Here is a 27,257-nt window from a genome sequence, read left to right as displayed (position 1 = left end):
TGGAATAAATAGCCTACACCCCAGCACAGTCAACTTTGAATTAGTATTTGCACAGCCCTGTTACAGAAATCTAAACTTAATAACCTGTGGCTGTGGTCTGAATTTTTTTCCCAAATAGAACTGTAAGGCAGAATGTCATGAAACAGTGTCAGATTGTCATCAATTGGCTAAACTTCCTCCAGAAAGAATGTTCAGTTATCTGCTAATGATCCATAGAATGGTCTCAGTACATATCGTCTCCCTAGACCTCTCTGTTTCCCTCTCTCTCTTCCCTCCTTTAAGATGGTCCTTAAAACCTACCTCCTTGAACAAGCCTTTGGCCATCTGCCCTAATATCTCATTTTTTTCCACTTGTTGCCCACCCATAACTGCATTTGAAATGAGAGACTTTCTAGGCCATTTCAGAGGGCAGTTAAGAGTCAACCACGTTGCTGTGAGTCTGGAGTCACATGTGGGCCAGACCAGCTAAGGATGGCAGATTTCCTTTCCTAAAGGGGCATTAGTGAACCAGATGGGTTTTAACAACAATCAATGATAGTTCCATGGTCACCATAACTGAGATCAGCTTTCAATTCCAGATTTATTAATTGAATTTAAGTTCCACCAGCTTCCATGGTGGGATTCGAACCCATGTCCCCACAGCAATAGCCTGGGCCACTGGATTACCAGTCCAGAGACATTATCACTACACCACCCTTGTGTGGCGCAGCGGCATATTGATTTTTATAATGCCCCTGTGAAGTGCCTTGGGCTGTTTGATTATGTGTAAGGAGCTATGTAAACACAGGTTGTAAAATCAGCACATTGCAGGCTGATCATTGTGAAGGATGTCATACAGGCAGAACCCAGGAGGGGGAGCTAGCATGGAAAAAGAAACAAAAATGATGTTAGCGGGTGGAAGGTCGTGAGGGGTTGGTAAGGAGCATTGAGAGCTTTTAACTAAAAACCAAGGGTATTAAAATAAAGGATAGGGGCTCTTTTAGCATTTACATCCAGACAAAACCCCCAGTTGAAGATGACCAGGGAGGACTGACTAACGCCCAAGGCCTTACAGTTAGGTCTTGTGTATTTAGGTTGGTCTCCTGTGCAATTTACAATCAATTAGTCTCCTTAGTTCTCAATACGATGTTGAAATAACAGCTCAAGCATAAACTGCACACTGGGACTGTTCTGCTTGGAGCAAAGGAGGTTGAGGTGAGATTTGATAGAGATTATGTCAATTTTGGGTAAGGTAGACAAAGAAAAGCAGTTCCCATTAGTTGATGGTACAAGGTCTAGAGGACACAGATTTAAGGTTTTGGGTAGGAGTTACGAGGGGGATATAAGGAAGAACCTTTGTCTTTTTTGTGCACAGTGAGTACACCTGGAACGAGGTTGCTGACAGCAGAGAAGGTTAATGGGTTCTGCCTATCTTACTTCCTCCATGATGAGATGACATGTGACCCGGTGCCCAGCTGTGGGATCCACCCAAGGCTCCTGCTGAAGAAAATGGATCTCTCCCACCACCATCCTTAGTGAATCAGGATTTGGTCGACCATTAGTTCAATCGGACAGAAAGCTCAGCCTGCACAAGGTTGAATTTTCCATTTCCTCGCCCCAACCAACAATCAATCAGTCTCGCTGGTGGTTTATCTGATTTACAATTTGAGATCTTGCTGTGCACATTTCAAAGTGTTTTGTCAATTAGAGCTCTCTCTCTCTAAACTGTAAATGGTCTCATTTGGATAAAAGAAGAGGCTTCTGGAACCTTCCAAATTAAGCAGTACATGCATACAGGTTTTGCGACATGTAGACTAATGGTTTGGAGACAGAGTTGCCAGCACTCTGGTTAAGACTTCCTGAATCTTCTGGTTTGGAGCTGAAATGTCCAAGAAAGCGAGATACTAATGGAAATTCCAGTTCCACCCAAAACCCCTTTCCACAGGGAGTGGGCAACTCACGTCCGGGTATGGTTCCCAAATAGCCTTTCTGCCTATCTGAACCTACAGAAACCAAGGCTATCTGACCCTGGGGAACCTCACTCAAATATGGACTCTGTCCTCGCCCACTCACTTCCTCAACCTCAACACACACTTTTTATTGGGACCAACAAGGAGCAACTTTACACACCAGACAACACCTTGGCAACAGGAGCAGAATACTCAAACCTGGAATGAGGGCTCAGCAAGCGATGGAGCGATTGCTCGTCTGTCGGAATGGCCAACGCCGCTATCATCCTTTACATCCTCCACATCAATTCACCCCAAGCAGCTCTGTGTTCCTGCACACTCTTATTGTCCGGCGCACAAAGACAAATAAAAATAGAATCTCTACGTTCAGGGGTCTGAACGCAAACTGGGAGACCGCTTTGCGAAACATCTCCGTTCAGTTCGCAAGCATGACCTTGGCTTCCAGTCATCTTAACTGTCCACCTTGCTCCCACTGACCTCTCTGCCCTCGGCCTCCTGCAGTGCTTCAATGAACAAGACCCTCAGCCGGGCACTGTAGATCATTATCTCTACCTCCATTTTGTTTTCTGGGTTTTTTTTTTGCCGGCTTGTCTTTTTCTCTCCTTCCTCTCTTATATTCTTTACTTTGAGGCCAGACAGCGGCTATCCTGCCGTCCACACCTTTTTTTCAAATGTATTCTTTCATGAGGCGTGGGTATCATTGGCGAGGCCAGCATTTGTTGTCCATCCCCAAATTGCCCTTGAGCTGAGTGGCTTTTTAAGCCATTTCAAAGTTAAGAGTTGGCCCACGTTGCTGTGGGTCTGGAGTCACACGTAGGCCAGGCCAGGTAAGGTCCTCCAGTCCTTGATAGTTGTCATGGTCACCATTACTGAGAACAACTTTTCAATTCCAGCTGTCGTGGTGGGATTTGAACCCATGTCCCCAGAGCATTAGCCTGGGCCTCTGGATTACTAGTCCAGTGACATCACAACGCCACCACCTTCCCCTATAGGTACCACCTCTAGGCTCATCCTTTGTTCCTTTAGTTGTCCCATTGGCTCTCCCTCTGGCCTCATCATTTACCCTTTCCTGGCCCCTGCCCCATCACCTGCTTTCTATTTGTTCTTTTCCCCCACCACCACCCACCCCCCCACCCCCACTCTCCCCCACCACCCCACCCCTGACCTTTTACACTTGTTATTACATCTCTATCTTTTCCCAGTTCTGATGAAAGGTCACCGAGCTGAAACGCTTTCGCTGCTTCTCTCCCCACAGATACTGCCAGACGTCCTGCGTATTTTCAGAATCCACAGTATTTTGCTTTTGTACCAAAAAGGAACCACTGGGGTTTTAGCACCATCATGTCCTGTCGCAATACTCAGTGACACCCGGGCTGACTTACTGGGAGCCTGCCACCTCCCCATCCCCCCACCCCCACCCAGAAGGCCTCATGCCCCAAAATAATGGGAGTGGATGTCCAGCTCATCACTGGGTGGCAATGCTACTTTAAAGATGCAAAGGGAAGTTAATAAAGATGTAGAAAGAATGCCTTTGAAGCAAGCAACCTTTCCTATTGAGGTTGCAACTGAAGTTCCCCATTATGGCTTGTGGAGCAATTCCATTGGCTACAGAAGTTCAACGTCTGCAATTTAGAGATAAAAGCAAAAAACTGCAGATGCTGGAAATCCAAAACAAAAACAGAATTACCTGGAAAAACTCAGCATGTCTGGCAGCATCGGCGGAGAAGAAAAGAGTTGACGTTTCGAGTCCTCATGACCCTTCAACAGAACTCTGTTGAAGGGTCATGAGGACTCGAAACGTCAACTCTTTTCTCCGCCGATGCTGCCAGACCTGCTGAGTTTTTCCAGGTAATTCTGTTTTTGTCTGTTATTTAGTGTTATCTGAAGAAAGAGCTCACAATTCCTAACAGGAATGTTAAGACTACAAAAAAAAGGTTGACAAATTTGCTACAGGCATTATCGTTACAGGGTAACGCACAGACATGTTTGGAATGGGCACGTTTGTGCATCATTTTATAACTGCATTCTTTTGTTGGCTCCGTGGGCAGCATTCTTAACTCCGAATCAGAAGGTAGTGGGTTCAAGTCCCCGCCCCCAACCCCCATACCCCCCCCCCCCCCTCCATTTTGAAGACGACCAGGGAGGTTCTCCCCGATGTCCTGATTAATATTTTATCCTTCAACTAACATCACGAAAACAGGTGATCCGGTCATATCGCGTTGCCATTCGTGGGATCTTGCTGTGCACAAGCACTGGCCGCCACGCTTCCCACATTACAGCGGTGAGCCACGCTTCAAAAGTGCTTCACTGGCAGGGAAGCACTTTGGGGCAGCCTGAGGTTGCGGCGGGCGCTACATGAATGCAAGTTTTCCCACAACACTGTCACGGCTATGTTTACGGCTGATGGTGGAATGGCGTTAAATGCAAGTGTCTCATTCCTTAGTGCATTAGATACCGTGTATTTTATATGCCAACGTCTTGGTACAAGTCAATTGAAAGGCTGCATGGATCACGAGCTGGAAATGTGCATTCACACTTCATCCGGCTTTACACTGGCTGCGACACACATGTCCTTGAAATCTCGGGACCTTCTTCACCTTGATGGGGTGGGTTGTCCCCAGCTCCCCCCGTTTCTATAGTCCGCCCCAGTCTCTATAACAGGGCGGCAATGCCTGCTTTTTCACACCTGGGAGGCACCCTGAAAAAAAAATCGAACCACTCCCAAGCCGCTGGCCCCCAGCTCCGAAAAGAGTCGCTGCAGCACTGGGTGAGGGTCGCTGGAGAGCAGGTCAATGTACAAGGGTGGGGAGGAAGGGAATGAAATTGGTCTGTTTAATAACACAAACAGCAATCTTGCCTGGCAGGGGAATATTACTGAAGGACTCGAAACGTTAACTGTTTCTCTCTCCGCAGATGCTGCCAGACCTGCTGAGCATTTCCAGCACTTTCACTTTTTCGTCTCAGATTTCCAGCATCCGCTGTATTTTGCTTTTATCTTAGGGAGATATATGACCTCCTGGTTTGGGGTGGGTGGGGGTGGGGAGGGGGCAGGAGAGATGGAAACATTCGGCTGGAAAAATGCAAGCGGATGGCTTCAGGTAAGTCATGGCAACTAGACTGTTAACCTATCTCTCGATGGATGCCCCTGTGGTATATTTGCAGCATTTTTAGCAGGTTTTTCTATCTGTGTGTTTTTAAAAGGAAATGTCTGTTTGAAGGTCACATGCTTTCAGCCAGTGTCCCATGCGGAGGCTCTGATCAGACTCATGATACTCTGGATGACATTACCAGGGTCGAGCAGTCAGGGGCTGGCTCAATGTTTTTGGTCACTTCCGACCTTTAAATAGGAAAGTCGGAGCGAGCGCAAGGGCCCGTCTTCCTCTCACTAGAGGAACTGCTGGCCAGATGTATCCTGCAGCTGCACTCACGCTTCCTTCCATCGGACACTGGCTGTATTTATGCCTTTGTTCTCCAGCTGTTTTGGACGCATGCTGGGTGCTTATCAGCACCGTCGGAGCCCCACAATAGGAAGAAGCGGTGACAGAACTTCCACTTGCAGCGGCAAAATAATAAAACACAGCACCCTTTATTCACAGGACACCACCGGAGCACGTGAAAGAATGAGGTGTATTGTACAGTGACTGCTGCAAAAGTAGGGCACTCCTGAGAACTGTGCGATCTGTGCAGGGAGAGCACTTAGCGATGAATGGCCTCACTGTGTCCTTTCAGCTCCATCTGGGAGCCCAGAGCAGCCACTTATTTTGGCCTTCCCCACACCCCACCCCCTCCACCCCACACCCACACCCCCTCCACCCCACACCCACACTCCTCCCTACAGTATTCTCTCAACTGATTATACATCCACAAGACTCAGTGGCCTTATCCACCTGGCTGTCCTTCCATGCATCAGGCTTGACACTAAGTGTCAGCCAGCTGCTCGACCATAGAAGGCATCACAGCCACACCTGATCCTGCCCTCTCCCAGCCCCTCACAGAGTCCAAGCAACAGGCACCTACCAGCATAGTTATTGCGTCTGACCACCCTGGTCGAATTTCCCCACCCCGCCTTTTAACTCTCAAACCAATTGTGTTAACCCTATGCTGTGCCATCAGAAGTGAGGTCAGTTAATCCCACACAGACTGAAGATTGTGCTCAGTACCTTACCTGACCTGTTGGACTTAGTTTCAAACTCCTGGGTTTACACACTCACCCAGCAGACCAGTAATTTTAAATCTGAATAACATAATACTTCAGAGAGAGCAAGGGACAGAAAGGGTTTACATTTATATAGCACCTTCCACAACCACAGGGCATCCCAAAGTGCTCCATGGCCAATGAAGGGGCATTTGAAGTGAGACCACTGAGCCACAGAGTTTTTTGTACATTATTCTTCATGGGATGAGGACATCACTGGCAAGGCCAGCATTTGTTGCCCATCCCTAATTACCCTTCAACTGAGTGATTTGCCAGGCCATTTCAGAGGGCAGTTAAGAATCAACCACGTTGCGGTGGGTCTGGAGTCACATGTGGGCCAGACTGGGTAAGGATGGCAGACTTCCTTCCCTAAAGGGCATCAGTGAACCAACAATCAATGAAAGTTGTCTTGGTCACCATTACTGGGACTAGCTCAATATTCCAGGTTTATTAATTGAGATGAAATTCCTGCCATGTTGGGGATTAGAACCCATGTCCCCCAGAGCATTCACCTGGGCCTCTGGATTACTAATCCAATGACATTACCACAGCACACCGCCACCTCCTGCTGACAAATGGGGTAATGCCCGACATTTAACCCCTCAATTCTCATGGCCTCTGTTCCCCTTGTTCTTCAGCAGCTGAATGATCCATGGAGTTATACCCGCACCCGGGTACCGGACACTCAACTTGAACCACCAAGTGGAACCACAAAATGGTGGCCCACCAGCCAGCCTCAGTTACAGATACACGCCTCCGTTAAAATAGTAAACAGAGGAATAACGCACTGAAGCGTTAGCAACTCTTAAATATCAACTCCTCTCACAGGCAGCAGCAGCAGCACCCTGATCTAGGTTAACTCACTCTGCATAAACCAAGAAACAAAGCTTGGATGGCCCTGCTCTCTCTAAACCAGAGATTAATTAATTCCATTTTTTTTTATTCATCCATGGGATGCAGCTCAGCCAGCATTTATTGCCCATCCCTAATTGCCCTTGAGAAGGTGGTGGTGAGCTGCCTTCTTGAACCGCTGCAGTCCAAGTGGTGTAGGTACACCTGCAGTGCTGTTAGGGAGGGAGTTCCAGGATTTTGACCCAGTGACAGTGAAGGAACGGCCAATATATTTCCAAGTCAGGATGGTGAGAGACTTGGAGGGAACTACCAGGTGGTGGTGTTCCCATGTGTCTGCTGCCCTTTTTCTTCTAGATGGTAATGGTCATGGGTTTGGAAGGTGCTGTCGAAGGAGCCTTGGTGAATTCCTGCAGTGCATCTTGTAGATGGTACCCACTGCTGCTCAGTGGCAGAGGGAGTGAATGTTTGTGGATGGGGTACCAATCAAGCGGGGCTGCTTTTTTCGGGATGGTGTCAAGCTTCTTGAGTGTTGTTGGAGCTGCACTCATCCAGGCAAGTGGAGAGTATTCCATCACACTCCTGACTTGTGCCTTGTAGATGGTGGACAGGCTTTGGGGAGTCAGGAGGTAAGTTACTTGTCACACGATTCCCAGCTCTGACCTGCTCTTGTAGCCACAGTATTTATATGGCTAGTCCAGTTCAGTTTCTGGTTGTTAACTGGTCATTCATTAACTGTAAAACACTCACAGTACACGCAGATGATAAAAGTGATAATCACCAGGATTTTCCAGTCCCACCAACAGCCAGCATTAATTTTTGGCCACTCTCCAAAGTTTCCCATCCCACCCAGGACAATGCCCAGAAAATCCAGCCAATGTTACTGAATTATTAGTCCAGAGGCCTGGACTAACGTTCCATGACAGCTGGGGGAATTTAAATTCAATTGTTTAATAAATCTAGAATAAAATGTGTTATATGTTGCGCTGAGTGAGCCTAACTCATGCTCAGCTGCAGGCAGCCATTATTAAACAAATTTTATTTACACCTCCCCAGCACAGAGGGCTTATATAACAAAATGCTCAGTTCTTGCAGTGTACTGCACAATGCTCATCTCATTAACTCTTCTTTGAATCATGCCATGGGATCTTTCACATCCACCTGAGGGGGCAGACAGGGCCTCAGTTTAACATCTCATCCAAAAGACAGCACCTCCAATAATGTAGCACTCCCTCAGCACTGTCCTGTCCTGCAGCGTCAGCCTGGACTTTGCATTCACGTCCCTGGAGTGGTGTTGAGCCCACAACCTTCTGACTCAGAAGAAAGAGAGTGCTGGCAACTTACGCTAACCCGTACAGCTGGTTAGGAAATTTCATCCTATATCAGTCAGCAAGCTCCAGAAGCAGATCCTTATATCTCTGAGGCTTGGAGTAAACTCCTCTGCGGTGATGTGTCTCTGTGTAAGATGCAGTGCTGCCTCGACCACAGTACCTACTCAGCTGCAGCCTTGTAACGCTGTAACTCAAGAGTCTGGGGAAGCAGGCACTATTTAACTTATTCAAAATCACTGAATATTACTTTCCCTATGAACATGCTCCATCATTCCAGATAAATGCTGCAAAAAAACCTTTACCAGACAAATATCATGACCACTTCTACTTCAGGGAGAAGTGCACAGTAGAGCCATGACAGCGAGTTTGCTGCATTGGTATAAATAATAAGGCAGCTTTTGCTATTTTGGCCTCTCATTTTAATAGCTTGCTGCTTGGGCATTGCGGATGTTCTCCAGTACCTAGACAAAGTATGGCCAAGCTATCCAACCCTGGGGACCATCACTGTTACAGACTGAGGGCTTAACCATTAGGAATAAGACCCCTCCTGACTGCCTCTAGGGTAGCAGCAGAGCCATAGGGAGGCGGAGAAAAATCGACCAAGGCTCCCACTCTTGATTGTTATTCATTAACTCTGGCAGGAACGTGCACACAATGTGAAGCCCCGTGTAGTGGGGCATCCATGGCCTGATCAAGCATACAAAGAACAGAGAGCCAAGCAAGGGCAGCAGGGGGGCTCCTGGAATCGTGCCCCACTGTGGGGGAGGGGTGAAAAGAAAAGGTGGGAGGGGATTGATTGAAAGATTGATATTGTGAGCGAGTTTCTGGAACTGCAAGGATTGCTTTCCCCTAGGAACACAGCAGGCTTTGACACTCTTTTGCTGATAACATATGAGTTACTCACAGTCACTGAAGAACCGTGCAGCCTCCGACTCTCTCACTTCCAGTCTATTTCTAAACTGAAGAACGCCCGGTGATTCATAAAAGGAAACAGAAGGTTGTGTGCATCATTTTTATACTAACTTGTATTTATATGATGCCTTTAACATAGTAAAACAGCCCAAAATGTTTCACAGCTGCTGAATAAAACAAAATGGACACTAAGCAACATAAAGAGGCATGTGGACAGCTGAACAAAATATTGACCAAAGAATTGGTTTCAAGGAGCCTCTTAAAAGGAGAGACAGACAGGCAGGCTAGAGGGGCAGAAAGAATAAAAGCATAACAAATTTTAAAAATTCTAACCTCTTCGGGTTCTGATGAAGGGCCATAAGCTTGATGTGTTAACTCTGCTTCACTCTCCACAGATACTGTCTGATCTGCTGAGCATTCCCATGCATTTTCTCTTTTTAATCTCTGATTTCCAGCACCTGCAGCAAGGAATATTTTAAGCGCCCAGGATAAATTTGGGGTTGCAGAGTGAGTACGACAGTCAGACATCTTTTCCTGCTGCTCCATTTTATAAGCATTCTGATGCAGAGTTGTTGTCGCCATCCCAGTTCCTACAAGGACCTGATTCCAACTGTGAAGTAAAGTTATCCAGCACACTTCAGTAACTTTTCTCCAATGAGGGGAAGGCTGAGGGGTGCCCCGAGAGAGACCTTGAGAATTGTGATGGGGTAAACGTAGAGACAGTGTTCCCACTTGTGGAGGGGATCAGAACTGAGTGTATAAGGATAAGACAGTCAATAGGACATTCAAAAGAACCTTCTTTACCACCGCAGTGGAACTCACTACCGGAGGGAGCAGTTGAAGCAAATAGCTCATGAAGTTAGCATGAGGGAGAAAGGAATAGAAGCACGTCTGACAGAGTTAAATGAAGAGGGGTAACAGAGAGTCGCGTCGAGCATAAACACTGGCATAGCCCAGTTTCTGCTCTTGTAGGTTCCATGTCTTCCCCTTTTCAGTCAGTCCCTTGATATCGAGGGTGACTTCCTTTCACTCTGGTTCGATGGATTCCAAGTTGGCCGATAAGTCCAATGTGCGATCTGCAGACTCTGCTACCCGCAGGGCAGGTGCTGCTTGAAGAGTCGGGTAGTTGAGGCATTTGGTGGGCCATGTGCTCTTCCCGAATCCAAGACTTTTCACCTCTGCGTGCTCCCAAAGTCTCTCGATGTGCTCCGTGCCTTCGCAAACGAACCTTCTCCATTTCGGCCGGTCATAGGCTGGGGACTCCCAAAGGATCAGTGGGGATGTTCGACCTTTTCAGGGATGCTTTGAGTGCATCCCTAAAGCATTTCCACTGTTAACCTGGGAGTCTCCTACTGCTACATAATCAACAGCTGAACAACATAAAATGACTGTTGAAATCTTAACAAGCCAAACCATGGAAGTATTGCCCAATGTAACATCCCTTCCATCACCACTAACACCAAGGCATCCAGACCAAGCCTGCCAGATGTTCCCTGGCCTATATCCAAAGATCCCCTTCAATAAATATCGAACTCAAGCTTCAACTGGCTAAACATGTTACTTCAAAGTCACAATGAACCTGGAAATAATAATGATGATGAATGTTACACCCGGAATTTTATACCTGCACAGACTCATGCTGCAGGTTCGTGCATTCAGTTTCTCTGACCAGTTGCTGGAAAATGCAGGAGAAATTCGGAGATTCGGCAAAAAACCACAGTCTGACTATGGGAGATTTCTACAAGTGGAAAGGCCTCGCTATTCATAAAGACAACAAGATTTTACTGTGTCTTTTTGGTAGTTCAACTCCAGATTCAAGAGTCAACTGAACACAGCAAAGGATCACATCATGCTGTTGAGTGTTGCAAGACAGACACTCAAAAGCTCCAGACTCAGGACAAGACACAAACCCCATCCTCCAATTTACAGACCCGAACTCCCCTCGGAAAATGGGCAGGAGACAAACTAAGAGGTGAGATGTGCATAAACTGCTCCTCGGGGCCAAGAGTTGCACCCTGCAAGCAGGTGATGAACTGCCCTTTCAGAGCTATTGATGCCAAGGTCAGGAGGGCCAAAGAGGAGACGTGGGGCAGGATTTTACATCCTGCGGGCAGGTGCGTGCCCGACTCGATCCGGCGTAAAATAGCAGGGGATATTTCGGTTATCAGGCAAGTGCAAGAGTCGGCAGTGCACCCACCAATAATTAAGAGGCCTATTAATGCCATTGAAATTGCAATTGAAGGCAATTTTTCGCTACCCCTTAGGATTGGCGGGCAGGTGAATCGGCCAGGTGGCCTTTGCATTTTTGAGGAAATCTCATCCAAGTGCGGGATGAGGTTTCCCATATTAATTTTTAAAAAAAAGTTTGGACAGAATTTTTATTATCTATACGTTCGGGTGAGTGAGTCCAATGTGTGGACGTTTTTTTTTTCCTGCGTTTTAAAATCTTTATTTGATGCCGTTAAATTTTTCAGCTCCCCGAGGCAGCTCTCCTGCTTTCAGGGGGGTTTTCATTGCACGCCCCCCCACCTCAACGCCCACGCTGACCACCCCCAACCCCGGCTGCGCTGAGCCTTTCAGCGCTCCTTTCACACTGGCTGCCCGGTTAATTGACCAGCCAACGTGAAATTGCGGTCAGGGGCTGATCGCGAGCAGCAGGCCGTTTCCTGGCCGCTCTCACCCAACAGCCCGAAAATTCCACCCATAGTTTATAAAGACAATTACAGAAATGGATTTTTAGCCCTGTGAATGAAGGGATTGGACTACAGTTCTCTCTAGTCAAGGTCAGCAAGTCTCAGCTATCAGTGATATTAACCCTACCTCAATATAATCTCAATTATTGTCTCAGACCATGAGATCACCGTTGCTTTCATCATTTTGTTGGACTTTAGCGACAATGCTGAAAGTTATGTCCACAAACGGCTACAGAAACAAGCCCCTCTAACCCACTGTTTTTCTCTACATGAACCCCTGAATTCTTCATCTCTTAGCTCACTCCCTTTACATCAAATTTACAGCAACTTGCCATTCGGTCCAACAAGGCTTCATGTTTATGCTTCACGCACACGTTACTGTCATAGTCTGCTATTCCTTTCTCCCTCGTGTATTTAACTAGCCTCCCTTTAAATGCAGCTGATGCCGGTTGCTGCAACTTCTCTCCATGTGGCAGCTCGTTCCGCGTTCTCATCTGTCTGTGTGCAAACAGAATTTCTCCTGAATTCCAAAACTCCATTCCTGGCAGGGACGTTAATTAAGTGTCAAAATCAAGACAAAATACTGAGAGAGGTGATTCCCCGTGTGGAGCAGTCACACACCCAACCCTCGTTTATTTTATTCATTCATGGGATGTGGGTGTCACTGGCTAGGCCGGCATTTATTGCCCTTCCCTATGTTCAGAGGGCATTTAAGAGTTAACCACATCACTGTGGGTCTGGAGTCACATGTAGGCCCACTGAGAATGGCAGATCTCCTTCCATTAGTGAACCAGATGGATTTTTACAACAATCTGCAATGGTTTTAATTCCAGATTTTTATTGAACTAAAATTCCACCATCTTCTATGGCTGGATTTGAACCCAGGCCCCCCAGAGTGTTATTCTGGGTCTCTGGATTATTATCATCCAGCAACAATATCGCTACACCATCATCTATGCCCTGCAGCTAGTGAGCATCTACATGGGTGGGACAGCCTTGCACAATTCTCATGTTCATGTTCTGGAGCACAGCCTGCTTTCAGAGACAACCTGACTCCCTAGTGGCCTACCTGGTATTGAGGAACATACGAATTCGAGCAGGAGTAGGCCACTCAGCCCCTCGAGCCTGCTCCACCATTCAATAAGATCGTGGCTGATCTGAATGTAACTTCAACTCCACATTCTTGCCTACCCCCCCGATAACCTTTCACCCTCTTATTAATCAAGAATCTATCTCACTCTGCCTTAAAAAATCTACAAAGACTCTGTTTCCACTGCCTTTAAAGGAAGGGAGCTCCAGAGACTCATGACCCTCTGAGAGAAAAAAATTCTCCTAATCTCTGTCTCAAATGAGCGGCCCCTCAGGAAGAACAACTCCAGCCGAGGTGACTGCTAGCAAGTTAATTGTAAACATTTCCCAGTCACCGGTCCAAGTGGCCCAGCCAAAATCAGAATGGGATCAATTGCCTCAACCCCTAGCAATCTCAGCAAATGCACCAAAAAAATTGATAGGCTCTTTGTCCTCCTCCTGTCAGTGCTATGCAATGAAACTGTACAGCAACTTCCTAAAAATGTGTGCATATATTATATATAGGGTCTTGAAAATACAATATGGAACCCTGTCACTTGTGCAGTGCAGCTTCTATTTAACCTTTAAAGAGTTAAATTATAAGAACACGTTGCATAAAAACCCAGATTGAACTCCCTCAAGTGTAGAAGGTTGAGGGGTGATATGATCAAAGTGTTTAAAATTCTAAAAGTATTCAATAGAGGAGATGGTAACAGGATATCTCCTCTGGTGAGGGAGCTTTGACCGAGAGAGAACAAAATGCCTAAAATTAGGCCTTTCAGGGGCGATAGTACACAACACTTTTTCACAGAAAGGTTGGCAGAAATCTGGAACTCTCTCCCCAAAACACATTTGCTGAGGGATCTTGACATTCTCAAAGGCTGCGGCTGACAGATTTTTCTTAAGTAACAGTATCAAGGGATATGAAGCGAAGGGTGATAAATGGAATTGAGGTAGAGATCAGACATGATCCGACTGAGAGAGGCCTGAGGGGCTGAATGGCCTGAGGAGCTGAATGGCCTGAGGGCTGAATGGCCTGAGGGGCTGAATGGCCTACTCCTGGTCCTACACAAGAAGGTAGAAAGTCGACAAATCTTTCTATCCACTGCCCAGGCTATCCTTAACAATCTCTTGAATTATTGAATGTGCAAATCAACCCCACTGATTAAAGTGGAAGCCAATGGAAAAGATCAAGGTGATGGTGTATGGCTGATCCATTACCGCCCAGCGTATATCATCACCAAAAGTTAGTGACTTCCACAGAGTTTGGACTCATTACTATGACCCTAAATGTATAATTGGTCCAAATAAAGTGGGAGAACTTGTACCATGGAACCAGAACTAGGGAGTTCCTGACTAAAGAATACTCAATTAGAATCAGAACAAAGAAATTGCGACAACACGCCATCTTAATGGGCAATGGAACTGAGGAACTACCATATTCAGGGAAATGCTAACACTGATTCAGTTTCCACTTATGTTGTTAGGCAAATGCCGATTTACCAGATCAAACAATTTACTGTGTTTCTCTTCGTTCCCCCCTCCCCAACACCCTCCCCCCACCACCACCCCCTCTACACACTGCTGCCACCTTAATCTCTTTCTCAGCTGATGGAGAAAGAGCAGCTTTCATTTCAACAAAAACCACTGTTCGCCTGTAACCCAATTTATATGTAAGCTGGAGGAATAAAAGGAAGAGATGCAGACAGTGCTGACAGATGACGTTACATAATGCGGTAAACAAGCCACTCGTGAGTAATCGGTCAGGTCACTCAAAATGAAAAAGGAGCACTTCTTCGAGATTACCCAAGGAAAAACTAAACCAGGATTCTTGAGTCCTCATCAGCGTTGTCCAGTGACCGGCACAAGACTGGTTGCTGAGACACCCCCAAGAGAAATGGTGAGGTGGCAAATATCACCCACGGAATGATAGTCAGACAACAGTCAGCACCGACATTATATAGCCCTTTAAACCTAGAGAAACATCCTACAGCACTTTACAAAAGCATTATCAAACAGAATTTGACAGCATTTTCCATGGGATATTAAACAGGTCACCAAAAGCTTGGTCAAAGGGGTAGATTTTAAGGAGCATCTTAAAAGGAGAAGAGGTGGAGAGGTTTAGGGAGGAAATTCCAAAGCTGAGGGGCCCAAGCAGCTGCCAATGGTGGAAAGGTGAAAATTGGGGATGTGCAAAAGGCTAGCTAGCATTGGAGGAGCAGAGAGATGTCAGAGGGTTGCTTGGCTGGAGGAGGCTACAGAGATAGGGAGGGGTGAAGCCATGAAGAGGAAAGGCGAAAGGAGAGTCCATTTAACAAAAGTCTAAGAATTAGACTCGAGAATTATGGCACAATTTCCAAATCTGAAGGCAGTCCCAGATCAGTAGTTTCCTACATTTCGCAGAATGCTCAGTGATGTGCTTCAACACAGCCTCATCCTGAGATGGCTTACCATGAGCTGCAAAATGACGCAGCACCACATTGCAGTAGAAGGCAACCTCGCCCACTACATGCATGTGGCTGAAACATCTGGAGGACATATGCCAGCCCGACAGGGTGAAGCTCGGATTCTGCCAGGAACTTGGGGGAATACGAGACCATCTGCCATCATTCCCGAAAGCCATGTGGCCCAGGCACACATCCTCCACACACCCAAACCACATCCCCCTCCACCAATGTCAGAGTGAAGCCACAAACTAACAGTTCCACCGACAGCGTCGCAAACAGCAACACTCCAACCTTCTTAAGACCCATCGCCCAAATTCGAAGACTCAATAGGTCCAGGCCCAATTTAAAATGATCACTTACCAAATTGGCCGGGTCACCCAACAGCGCACACTGTTCCCCATCTTTGCACCCAGATGGGGTCCATTTCGGGGGTCGATGGGTGAGCCACCTATTTCAAAAGCAAACTAGCCTCGTAGTTAATTTGAGCCTCCGGCCTCATTTAAATTCACCAGGCAAGCAGCAGGCCACCAGGCGTCGGGTGTGCCAGATTCAGCAACAGAAAGCAGGCCAGAGCTGCCCCAAGAAGTTTAAGTCCCAGAGAGAGAGAGAGAGAGAGAGGGGAGTCACGATTGCAGAGGGCAGGGGCATTCCAGGACAAAGCAGCCCCAATTACTCCTTGTCCTCCAGAGCCTGCAGATAATCATTTATGGCCCCTTCTCTTCCATTGGTCTGTGGAACTGGTCAGAGTTTGAATCCAATCTGAACAGTGCCTACCTAAAATGGGGAATCGGGATACATCATAGGGCCCATTAAAAGTGGCCTATCACCTGAACCAGATAGGTGCTTTGGACCACTGCAGTTAGGCCCCTTTTACAATTATGCCAATGGCATCACTGATGGTAATAAGGCAGGAAGGCTACCCACATTTTGAGGTCATCACTGCTAGTTAGTGACAGGGAATAAAAATCAACCCCAAAGCACTGATACATCCCTCGGGAACTACCATGTGATTACCTCACTGTGACTTTATGATTTCACTGACCTCCTGTGGCTTTCCTTTTGCTAAATTGGAGGATTCAATGTTCTACCTCTTTCCCTCTTTTAAGGCGCTGGTTAAAACCTGTCCTTTTGACCACACTTTGGGTCAACTGTCCTGATATTTCCCTGTGTAGTTTGCTGTCAATTTTTATTTGCTAATGCTCTTGTGAAATGCCTTGGGGCTTTCTACTACATTAAAGGCACTAAATAAATTAAAGCTGTTGCTCTTGTTCTGTTAACAATGGGGTTGTTATCAACAAAGCACCATAGGGAACATTTTATATTAAATTTTTGCACCATGCTTGCTATATAAATACTTTCAAGACTTTAAATATGTCAAGGTATATATGTATATATATATGGCTAATTTATAATTTTTTTTAAAACCAGACAAAGGCTTTAAAATGATTGAAGCCATGGTTGGCTATGACTCAGACAAAAGAGACTTTCTGGCATTCAGAGAAGCTGAGACCTCATTATCTCTGAAGAGATGCTAACAACCCAGTGAGCTGCAGAAGACCAACTTCCAATGAAATTATACAAGGCCATTTACAGTTCTTAAACCTGGCCTGGCCAAGGCAGTGACCCTTCTGCTAGGACAAAGTACCCTGAAACCTCTTTTGAAATTTTTAATGGTTGAAACATCAACAACCTCAAGAATCCAGACATCCTTTGTCAAAGCCAAAATGGAGAGGTAGGAATCACATGACACCCCCACCCCTGGAACATTGCCTTGTGGAGTTACAAAGCTGTGTTGGCCATCTTGCATCAACCAAGCAGAAACTCAGAAAAATGGTTCTGTCCAAGCTTGAATGCCTGACCCCATCTGCGCTGTTTCTGCTGGAACTTCTGTACCATTGTCTACAAGATTAATTTGCCTCTGTATACTCATCTCATCATAGAAGTCAGCTGTACTGGAAAAGTGGATTATCCAGCATCAGTTTCAGTCTGCCAACCTCTGTGAAGGAATACACCATTGGACTTTTGATTCTGGACACGTGAAACAATAATTCTTATTTTCTCCGTGGTCCTTGCCCTGTACTTTATCCCTCTTTTACTAGATGAATGCAAATAGGGGGAGGACATTGTGAACCCTTTTCCCATGTTTTTAATGTGTGTAAAATAAATTAACCCTCTAAGTTTATCCTATCTCAAGTTCGCTGTGGGGTTATTAATAGAAAATTGGATCACACCAAAGCCAAGGAGCTGGGAAATACGCCACTGCTTATAAATCAAAAGCCAAAAACATCTTTCTGTTTACAGATGGGTGGAGAGAGGAGAAATCAGAGGTTTCTAAGTTAAACCAGCTCCTGTCTGTAATAAATATAATATAGATATTTATGCAAAATAAGTTTAAAGTAAAAGGAAATTTAAAAAGGGAATGTTCTGTGATTGGCTACAAATATCCAAGTCTGCTAGTGGATCTACCACACTCAGCTCATGATTAATAGCACAATAAGCTGTTTCTACCATACTGTATGCTATACCATATCATAAGCTATGCTATTACTAAAGTGCAGTTCTGTTTAACTGTATGTGCCTCTTCTAGGTCACAAGTTGTAATTGTTGTGCCTTCCTATGTCAGTTGGAGACCAATTGCTCCAGCCAGATTTTCAGGTCAGTTAAATGGTTAGTTTCTAGTTTCTTTTAAAAATAAAAAAAAAGATATTTTGATGCTAATTAGAAGCTATTTTCTGTTGTTAGCAACTATTGCTGTGGATTGGAGAAGGCATGCTTTCTTTCACTTTTTCTTTAGGAGTCTTTTGTATCCATGACAAAGTGTGAGATCTGGAGTTGACTCACACACTAGCCAGGATTTTCCAGCCCCAGTGTGGTGAGGTGGGCCAGTCAAAAGTCTATTGACCCTCGGCAGGACCGGACGATCCCAGCAAGGTGGGGGTGGGGTGGGGGGGTGTTGGTCGGAAAGTCCCGCCCACTGTTTCACTACGTTGGCGGGTTTCTGGATTTGCCTTCAGATGGGTGTAAATCTTTCCAGGATACCGCTTTAGAAGAAGAGTAGCTGAGTTCCCCCCGGTGACCTGGTCAACATCATTGCTCAACCACCGCTCACCACAGATATCTGGTCATAATCACATTGCTGTTTCTGGGAACTTGCTGTTTGCAAAATTTGCTGCCACGTTTAGGAGCACAAAAATAGGAACAGGAATAGGTCATTCAACCCCTCAAGCCTTCTCCGCCATTCAACTAGATCATGACAGACCATCTACCTCAACAACATTTTCCCACACCCTCCCCATATCCTTTCATACCTTAAATATCCTAGAAATCTATCCATCACCGTTTTGAATATACTCAGTGACTGAGCCTCCATTGCCCTGCTGGGTAGACAGTTCCAAAGATTCACCACCCTCTGAGTGAAGGAATTCCTCCTCCTCATCTCCGTCCTAAATGGCCTGCCCCTTATTCTGAGACCGAGCCTCCTGGTTCTGGAGCCCTCCCAGCCACAACCTGCCTGTATCTACCTCGTCAAGCCCTGTAAGAATTTTATATAGTTCAATTTGTTCTTCTAAACTCTAGAGAATATAGGCCTGTCCCTCAATTCCTCCTAGACTACATAAGTGACTACGCTTCAAAAGTGCGTCATTGGCTGTAAAACACTTGGTGATGTCATAAATTGTGATAGGTGCTACATAAATGCAAGTTTTTCTATTTTCGAAGTGCATGGGTCTACTGAGGCGATATTGTCTCATTTCCTTTGTGTGTGTGTGTTCCCAATGAGCTCATTGATTATTGCATAATTCTATGCACAGATGAATTGTCCTGATCATAACTGTCACTCTGTATAACCAGAGAGTGTCTGAGAGATGAAACAGTTCCAGGCCTCATATCATTGAAGTGCAAACAGTCCATGAAGCGATATTTGGAAGAGCACACACGGAAGATGCAGAATCCAGTCAACGGGGCAGGGATACATCGTCACACCTGGGAGCGTGCTGGTTGCAACAATAACTTGCATTTATAGAGCACCCTTAACATAGCAAAACATCCCAAGGAGCTTCACAAGAATGTTAGAAATCAAATCTGACACAGAGCTGTGGATGGAAATATGAGAGAATGCTCAAAGCTTGGTCAAAGAAGTAGGTTTTAAGGAGTGTCTTCAAGGGGAGAGAGAGAGAGAGAGAGAGAGAGATAAAGGGATGAAATTCCATGTGAGTACATATTGGACAGTCTGAATCAACTAGCAACTATGGCAACTGGGATTTCCCTACAGGGGCACCCGACACTATTGAAGAAGGTACAGCAGAGCCAGATTGGAAACAGTGAGGCATTTGATCTTGGAGGATGGTTGGGGGGGGCGGAGGTAGAAGCTAGGCCTAATCCTATCCTTACCCCAGTACACATTTTCATCAGAGATGATTTCCTCCCCTTACTTTCACTCTGCGGAGTTCAGACGTAGAAAACGATGCACTACGATCACCAACTTTCTACATATAACCCATCCCACCACCAGAGATTTCAACGCCAGGCTTCATAAAATGGCTCTGCATAATCCTCGGTGGCATAATGGTATCTGTTTCCTTTAGCTTGGGCTATCAGTTTTCGTTGGAGTTTCTTTAGCTTTTGTCTTCCCTTCCTGTCACCCTCCCCCACACACCCACGTCCCCAACACCCCCAGACCTCTCGCTTTCCCCAAGGCACTGCCTCGTGCAGGGGAGATCTGGACAAGTACTCCAGAGACCCAGGTAATGCTCTGGGGACCAGGGTTCAAATCCCACCACAGCAGATGGTGAAATTTGAATTCAATAAAAAAAATCTGGAATTAAAAGTCTGACGATGACCATGAATACATTGCCAATTGTCAGAAAACCCCATCTGGTTCACTAATGCCCTTTAGGGAAGGAAATCTGCTGTCCTTACCTGGTCTGGCCTACATGTGACTCCAGACCCACAGCAATGTGGTTGACTGTTAAATGCCCCCTCAACAAGGGCAATTAGGGATGGGCAATAAATGCTGGCCTAGCCAGTGACATCCATATTCCATAAACAAATTTTAAAATTCCAATTCGAATAGGTGTGACAGTAATTGTTTTCCCCCCCTTCTATAGTGTTAAATCTCACAGCGGTGTGCACCCAACAGCCTTGCTGCGAACTTCAGATATTTGGGGAAATGCTAGATATATTTACATATTTACAGAGATGTGTTAGATACAATCATATAGAGAGAGAGAGAAGGAACTAGCATTAATATCTTACCATGACCTGAGGACATCCTGAAGCACTACATTACCAATTAATTATTTTTTTAATGAAACGTAGGCACCGCTGGTGTTATGTCGAAAAAATACAGTCACTCATTCTGTACAGATCAGAATCCCACAAACAGCAAATAAGATAAATGAGCAACTAATCTCTTTTTAATGAGGGATGACTATCAGCCAGCTTCTTCAAATAATGCCGTTAGACCTGCCACATAAATGTCTGGCCAAACAGCCAGGCAGGACTTGGACACTATATGACTATATAGTAATACAATTAATCCAGGTAGTTACAAGGAACAGATTCCGGCATTTTACACTTCCGACAGTCAGCTGTAGCTGTGGTAGCATTCTCACCTCCAAGTTCATGCCCCGCTTCTGAGACATGAAGGCAAAGTCTAGGCTGGCATACTGAAGGAGTACTGCACTGTCAGAGGTGTCGTCTTTCAGATGAGACATTAAACCCAGGGCCCGTCTGCTCTCTCAGGTGGATGTAAATTGTAACAAGGTCCACATGGCACTGTTTCAGAGAAGAGCAGGGTAGTTCCACTCCGTGTCCTGGCCAATACATGTTGCTCAACCTCCTCCAGGTACCATGCCCTAAGAGGGCCTTGACAATCATGGACTTCTATTGGATTGGTCCATGGTGATGCTTGGCAAAGTACTGCAGTGGTTTGCTGTTGCCTTCCACAGTATGGCTGACCAGGAAACTCTCCCGCTCTTACCGCCTGCCAGCAGGCAATCGGAAAGATTTACAGGCTGATAATCAAACTATTTGCCCACGTTATGAACACACCTCCCATGGCCATCAAGCCCTGAAGTGGGGACTTGAGCCTGGAGCAACTGGCCCAGAGGTAGGGACATCACTCATTGTGCCACAAGACCTCCCCATTGCTCAACCAACATAATTAAATCAGATTATTGTTGTCTCATTGCTTTTTGTAGGACCCTGCTGAATGAAATGTTGGCTGCCGCATTTCCATACATTACAATGGTGGCTGAACAAGTATTTAATTGACTGTAAAGTGCTTTGAGGTGTCCTGAGGTCATGAAAGGCACTAAGTAAATACAAGCTTTTCCTATCCGACCTTATGTCTCCTAATGGAAATGTCAAAAAAAATGTTTCCATTAAGCGCCTGTTAAAATCTATTAATCAATCTACTTTAGCGAAATGTGAAAATTCACTGCATGAATTTTTTAAAATTCTATCTTCCGAAAACAAGTGAATGTCCTGTTTAGGTGAACACTAATAGCACTCACTAACATGCAGAAGTCTTCCTGTTTATCTCTTTTGTAAAGTCAGCAATACTGATGGTTGCAGTGCACTGCTTATGCAATGTTAGTGGTATCTGCACATCCTGTTTTTGTAGCCTGGATGTGCCCCTGTTTCCTTTAGCTTGGGCTACCAGTTTTCATTGGAGTTTTTCTTGTTTTTGTCTTCCCCTCCTGTTCACCCACCCCTTGCCCCGCACCCCCCCACCCCAGCCACCAAATCCCTCACTTTCCCCAGGGGACCGCCTTGTGCAGGGGAGATCTGTGGGCCCGGGTACCTTACACAATCTCACCCATATGATCACACCTGAGCCTAGATGGCAAATGCCCACACCTGAACCCAGTCCAACCCTCGCCCATTATGATCATGTGGCACACGAGAGGGCAGCAGTCAGGAAAGGTGATAAACCAACTGGAAAAATCAGGGATGCCCTTTCTGTAACCGTGTTCAATTATATAGCGACTTGCATTTATATAGCACCTTTCACAGCCTCAGAACATCCAAAAGCTCTTCACAGTCAATGAAGTACTTTTGAAGTGTAGTCATCATTTTAACGTAGGGAAAAGCACCAGCTAATTTGTGCACCACAAGATTCCACACATAGCAAAGTGATAATGACCAGATAATCTGTTTTCATGATGTTGATTGAGGGGTAAATATACTCCCTTGTTCTTCAAAATAGTACCATGGGATCTTTGACATCCACGTGAGAGAACAGCAGGGACTTTGGTTTGACACCTCATCCAAAAGACAGCACCTCCAACAATGCAGCACTCCCTCAGTTGTGCACTGGGGTGTCAACCTTGGCTTTGCACGGGAGGGAGGCTCGAACTCACGACCTTCAGGAGATCATAAAGCAAGCGCACAGCAGAGGCAAAAAGCCTCTTACACGGTTATACCAACTGGACCGGAATGGTAGTCTTCCCATTAAATACCGTTCTCCTTGAAGCACTCATCCTTGTGTTAATCACTTCCCATTTTACACACATCAATCGCTATTGAATGAAACTCGGTGGCAGAGACAGAGTTTGAAAGCAACAGCTCAATTGTTAGTTAAAGCAGGAACAGAATTTTTTTGTGGGGGGGGGGGGGGGGGCGGGGTTGGTGGGGCTGATTACCTGAGCCAGTGGTTTCGCAAGCAAACATTCAATTCCCTTTTTAACAGCTCACTTCAGCAGCACTGGACACGTTGGAAGGATTTCAGATGCAAAAAGGGCGCTGCCTTTGCAACATCTCGATACAGTCCCACAGTCAGCACGTTTGTAAAGTTGGAGAGCTGATCATCGTGAAGTCCAGTCACATTCATCAGGACAAGCAGCCCAGTGCTCAGTGTCTGTCACCCGCTCGCTCTCTCTCTCCCTCTCTCTAAACACACACACACACACCACTACTAACATTGGGCAAGACTCAACAACCGGAGAATGTGAGGGTGTGTCTTTGCAAAGCAGAATTCATCAGCAGCTCTGCCAATCACAAAACTGCCCTCTGGCAACAACCAATCCCTGCTCCGCCCCAGTGAAATTAAGGTGCAAATCCTCCACATGCAGAAAGTCGCTTGGTGTTCAATACTCACAGCTACTGATTCTTGCACTTTTGAAGTTTGTGTGGGTTTTTTTTTCTCCTTCCCTTTGCTGGCAAGCCAACCAACCAGCCCCTGTTTCTGTTTCAAGCAGATGCGGGTGAGAGACCCATTCTTGCACACAGCCGCTGCTTTTTAATCACAGGGCGACAGCAACCAGCCCTGTCCAGGGCTGTCTCTGCTCCTCTTGCGATGCTGTTGCAATCGATCAGCCTCCCGGATCACAGATCGTCGACTTGTCTCTTGCACACCCGCATTGTAAACGGAAAATGCTGGACACGGCAGAATCACTCAGCATCTGCCAGAGAAATCAAAAAGGGCAGGTTAAAGTACTCTTCACCTATTCTCTCTCTCTCTCTCTCCACCCACCCTCAAGAGTTCTGCACGCAGTACAAGCTCCACAGTTCGGAGGACGCCAGTTAAAATAATGGCATCACAGGATTGTTAGGGAGCCGAAGGCGGCCATTCGGCCCATTGCGTGTGCTCCAGCTCTCCAAATGAGCAGCTCACCTACCACCATTCCCCCTCCCTTCTCCCTATAACCCTGCACATTCTGCCTTTTCAGATAACAGTCTAATTCCCTTTTGAATACTTCAGTTGAACCTGTCTCCGCCACACACTCTCTGGCAGCGCATTCCAGATCTCAACCACTCGCTGGGTGAGGTTTTTCCTCATATCACCATCGCTTCTATTACTAATTTCATTAAATCTGTGCCCTCTCGTTTCTCCTGATCTACTCCCGTCCAGACACCTCATGATTTTGAATATCTCTATAAGAAAATAAGAACATCAGAAACAGGAGCAGGAATGGCCATTCAGCCCTCGGAGCCCATTCTGCCAATTCAATGAGATCATGGCTAATCTTCCACTTCAACACCATTTTTCTGCACTAACTCCTCTCAACTTGCTTTTCTCCAAGGAAAACAGTCCTAATTTCTCCAATCCGTTTCATAACTGAAGTTCCTCATCCCTGGACTCATTCTCGTGAACCTCTTCTTCATCCTCTCTAATGACTAATTATTATTCAGAGGGAAAGAATGTGAATCCATGTAACATCTGTCTGTAAGGTCATCCCAAAGCACTTCACAAACAAGTTTTCTTTTGAAGTGCTGGTATTTATTCAGACAAATCCAAGAGCTTGTATTCAGCACAGCAAGCTACAACAAGCACAAACAACATGATGGCCCTTACTGAGTTACAATGGTGTTGATTGAGGCAGTAATGATGAATGAGACAATATTACAATGAAACCCTCACCATGGAGGTGAAGAGGCAGAGATTTGATACTACAAGTATATTTAGTATCAATAGATTTGCAGAAAAAAAGCAATTGTAAGTGCATATTTGCACAGTGGCCACATGAATTTTACATTATGTAAGTGAAGATCTATTGTATATTGCAAACCTATGGTTCCCAATACACTCCACGACTGGCGTCTCCCTAAGCTCATGTCTGGCTCTGTTTTAGACTAATTAATTGATAGAGATGCCGTAATTAGTCCACAACTCCATGATGCATCATGTGCCTATCAGAATGCTAGGAGATGCTACGTGATGCTAGGAGATGTACTTATCAGGATGCTAGGTGATGCTAGGTGATGCTAGGAGACGTGCCTATCAGGATGCTAGGAGCTGTGCCTATCAGAATGCAAAGAGATGCTAGGTGATGCTAGGAGATGTGCCTATCTGGATGTTAGGTGATGCTAGATGATGCTAGGAGATGTGCCTATCAGGATGCTAGATGATGCTAGGGAACGTACCTATCAGGACGCTAGGAGACGCAAGGTGGTGTTAGGAGATGTGCCTATCAGGATGCTAGTTAATGCTAGGAGATGTGCCTATCAGGATGCTAAGTGATGCTAGGAGATGTGCCTATCAGGATGCTAGGTGATGCTAGGTGATGATAGGAGATGTGCCTATCAGGATGCTAGGAGATATACCTATCAGGATGCTTGATGATTCTTTGTGATGCTAGGAGATGTGCCTATCAGGATGCTGGGTGATGCTAGGTGAATCTAGGAGATGTGCCTATCCAGATGCTAGGTGATGCTAGGAGATGTGCCTATCAGGATGCTAGATGTTGCTAGGAGATGTGCCTATCAGGATGGTAGGTGATGCTAGGAGATGTGCCTATCAGGATTCTAGGACATGCTAGGTGATGCTAGGAGTTGTGCCTATCAGAATGCTAGGAGATGCTACGTGATGCTAGGAGATGTACTTATCAGGATGCTAGGTGATGCTAGGTGATGCTAGGAGACGTGCCTATCAGGATGCTAGGAGCTGTGCCTATCAGGATGCTAAGAGATGCTAGGTGATGCTAGGAGATGTGCCTATCTGGATGTTAGGTGATGCTAGATGATGCTAGGAGATGTGCCTATCAGGATGCTAGATGATGCTAGGGAACGTACCTATCAGGACGCTAGGAGACGCAAGGTGGTGTTAGGAGATGTGCCTATCAGGATGCTAGTTAATGCTAGGAGATGTGCCTATCAGGATGCTAGGAGATGCTAGGAGATGTGCCTTTCAGGATACTAGGTGATGCCAAGAGATGTACCTATCAGGATTCTAGGAGATGCTAGGTGATGCTAGGAGGTGTGCCTATCAGGATGCTAGGAGATGATAGGTGATGCTAGGAGATGTACCTATCAGGATGCTAGGTGATGCTAGGTGATGCTAGGAGATGTACCAATCCGGATGCTAGGAGATGCTAGGAGATATGCCTATCATGATGCTAGTTGTTGCTAGGAGATGTGCCTATCAGGATGCTGGGTGATGCTTGGAGATGTGCCTTTCAGGATGCTAGGAGATGATAGGTGATGCAATGAGATGTACCTATCAGGATGCTAGATGATGCTAGGTGATGCTTGGAGATGTACCTATCAGGATGCTAGGTGATGCTAGGTGATGATAGGAGATGTGCCTATCAGGATGCTAGGAGATATGCCTATCAGGATGCTTGATGATTCTTTGTGATGCTAGGAGATGTGCCTATCAGGATGCTGGGTGATGCTAGGTGAATCTAGGAGATGTGCCTATCCAGATGCTAGGTGATGCTAGGAGATGTGCCTATCAGGATGCTAGATGATGCTAGGAGATGTGCCTATCAGGATGGTAGGTGATGCTAGGAGATGTGCCTATCAGGATTCTAGGACATGCTAGGTGATGCTAGGAGTTGTGCCTATCAGAATGCTAGGAGATGCTACGTGATGCTAGGAGATGTACTTATCAGGATGCTAGGTGATGCTAGGTGATGCTAGGAGACGTGCCTATCAGGATGCTAGGAGCTGTGCCTATCAGGATGCTAAGAGATGCTAGGTGATGCTAGGAGATGTGCCTATCTGGATGTTAGGTGATGCTAGATGATGCTAGGAGATGTGCCTATCAGGATGCTAGATGATGCTAGGGAACGTACCTATCAGGACGCTAGGAGACGCAAGGTGGTGTTAGGAGATGTGCCTATCAGGATGCTAGGAGATGCTAGGAGATGTGCCTTTCAGGATACTAGGTGATGCCAAGAGATGTACCTATCAGGATTCTAGGAGATGCTAGGTGATGCTAGGAGGTGTGCCTATCAGGATGCTAGGAGATGATAGGTGATGCTAGGAGATGTACCTATCAGGATGCTAGGTGATGCTAGGTGATGCTAGGAGATGTACCAATCCGGATGCTAGGAGATGCTAGGAGATATGCCTATCATGATGCTAGT

At 46.0% G+C, this 27,257-nt stretch overlaps 1 protein-coding gene across 2 annotated transcripts in view; it reads right to left on the bottom strand.

Moving 5' to 3' along the window:
• The window catches only part of LOC121270895 (paladin-like), a 260,286-nt gene extending 236,934 nt beyond the window's left edge, over positions 1-23,352 (bottom strand). For both annotated transcript variants that reach the window (XM_041176468.1, XM_041176469.1), the window contains exon 1: positions 23,091-23,352. The gene's annotated coding sequence lies outside the window, so the exon portion shown is untranslated. The remainder of the gene's footprint in view (positions 1-23,090) is intronic.
• Between the last annotated feature and the right edge of the window lie 3,905 nt (positions 23,353-27,257).

Source organism: Carcharodon carcharias, chromosome 28, assembly GCF_017639515.1.
Source record: "Carcharodon carcharias isolate sCarCar2 chromosome 28, sCarCar2.pri, whole genome shotgun sequence".
Lineage (NCBI taxonomy): Eukaryota > Metazoa > Chordata > Chondrichthyes > Lamniformes > Lamnidae > Carcharodon > Carcharodon carcharias.
This window is presented reverse-complemented; position numbering and strand designations above follow the sequence as displayed.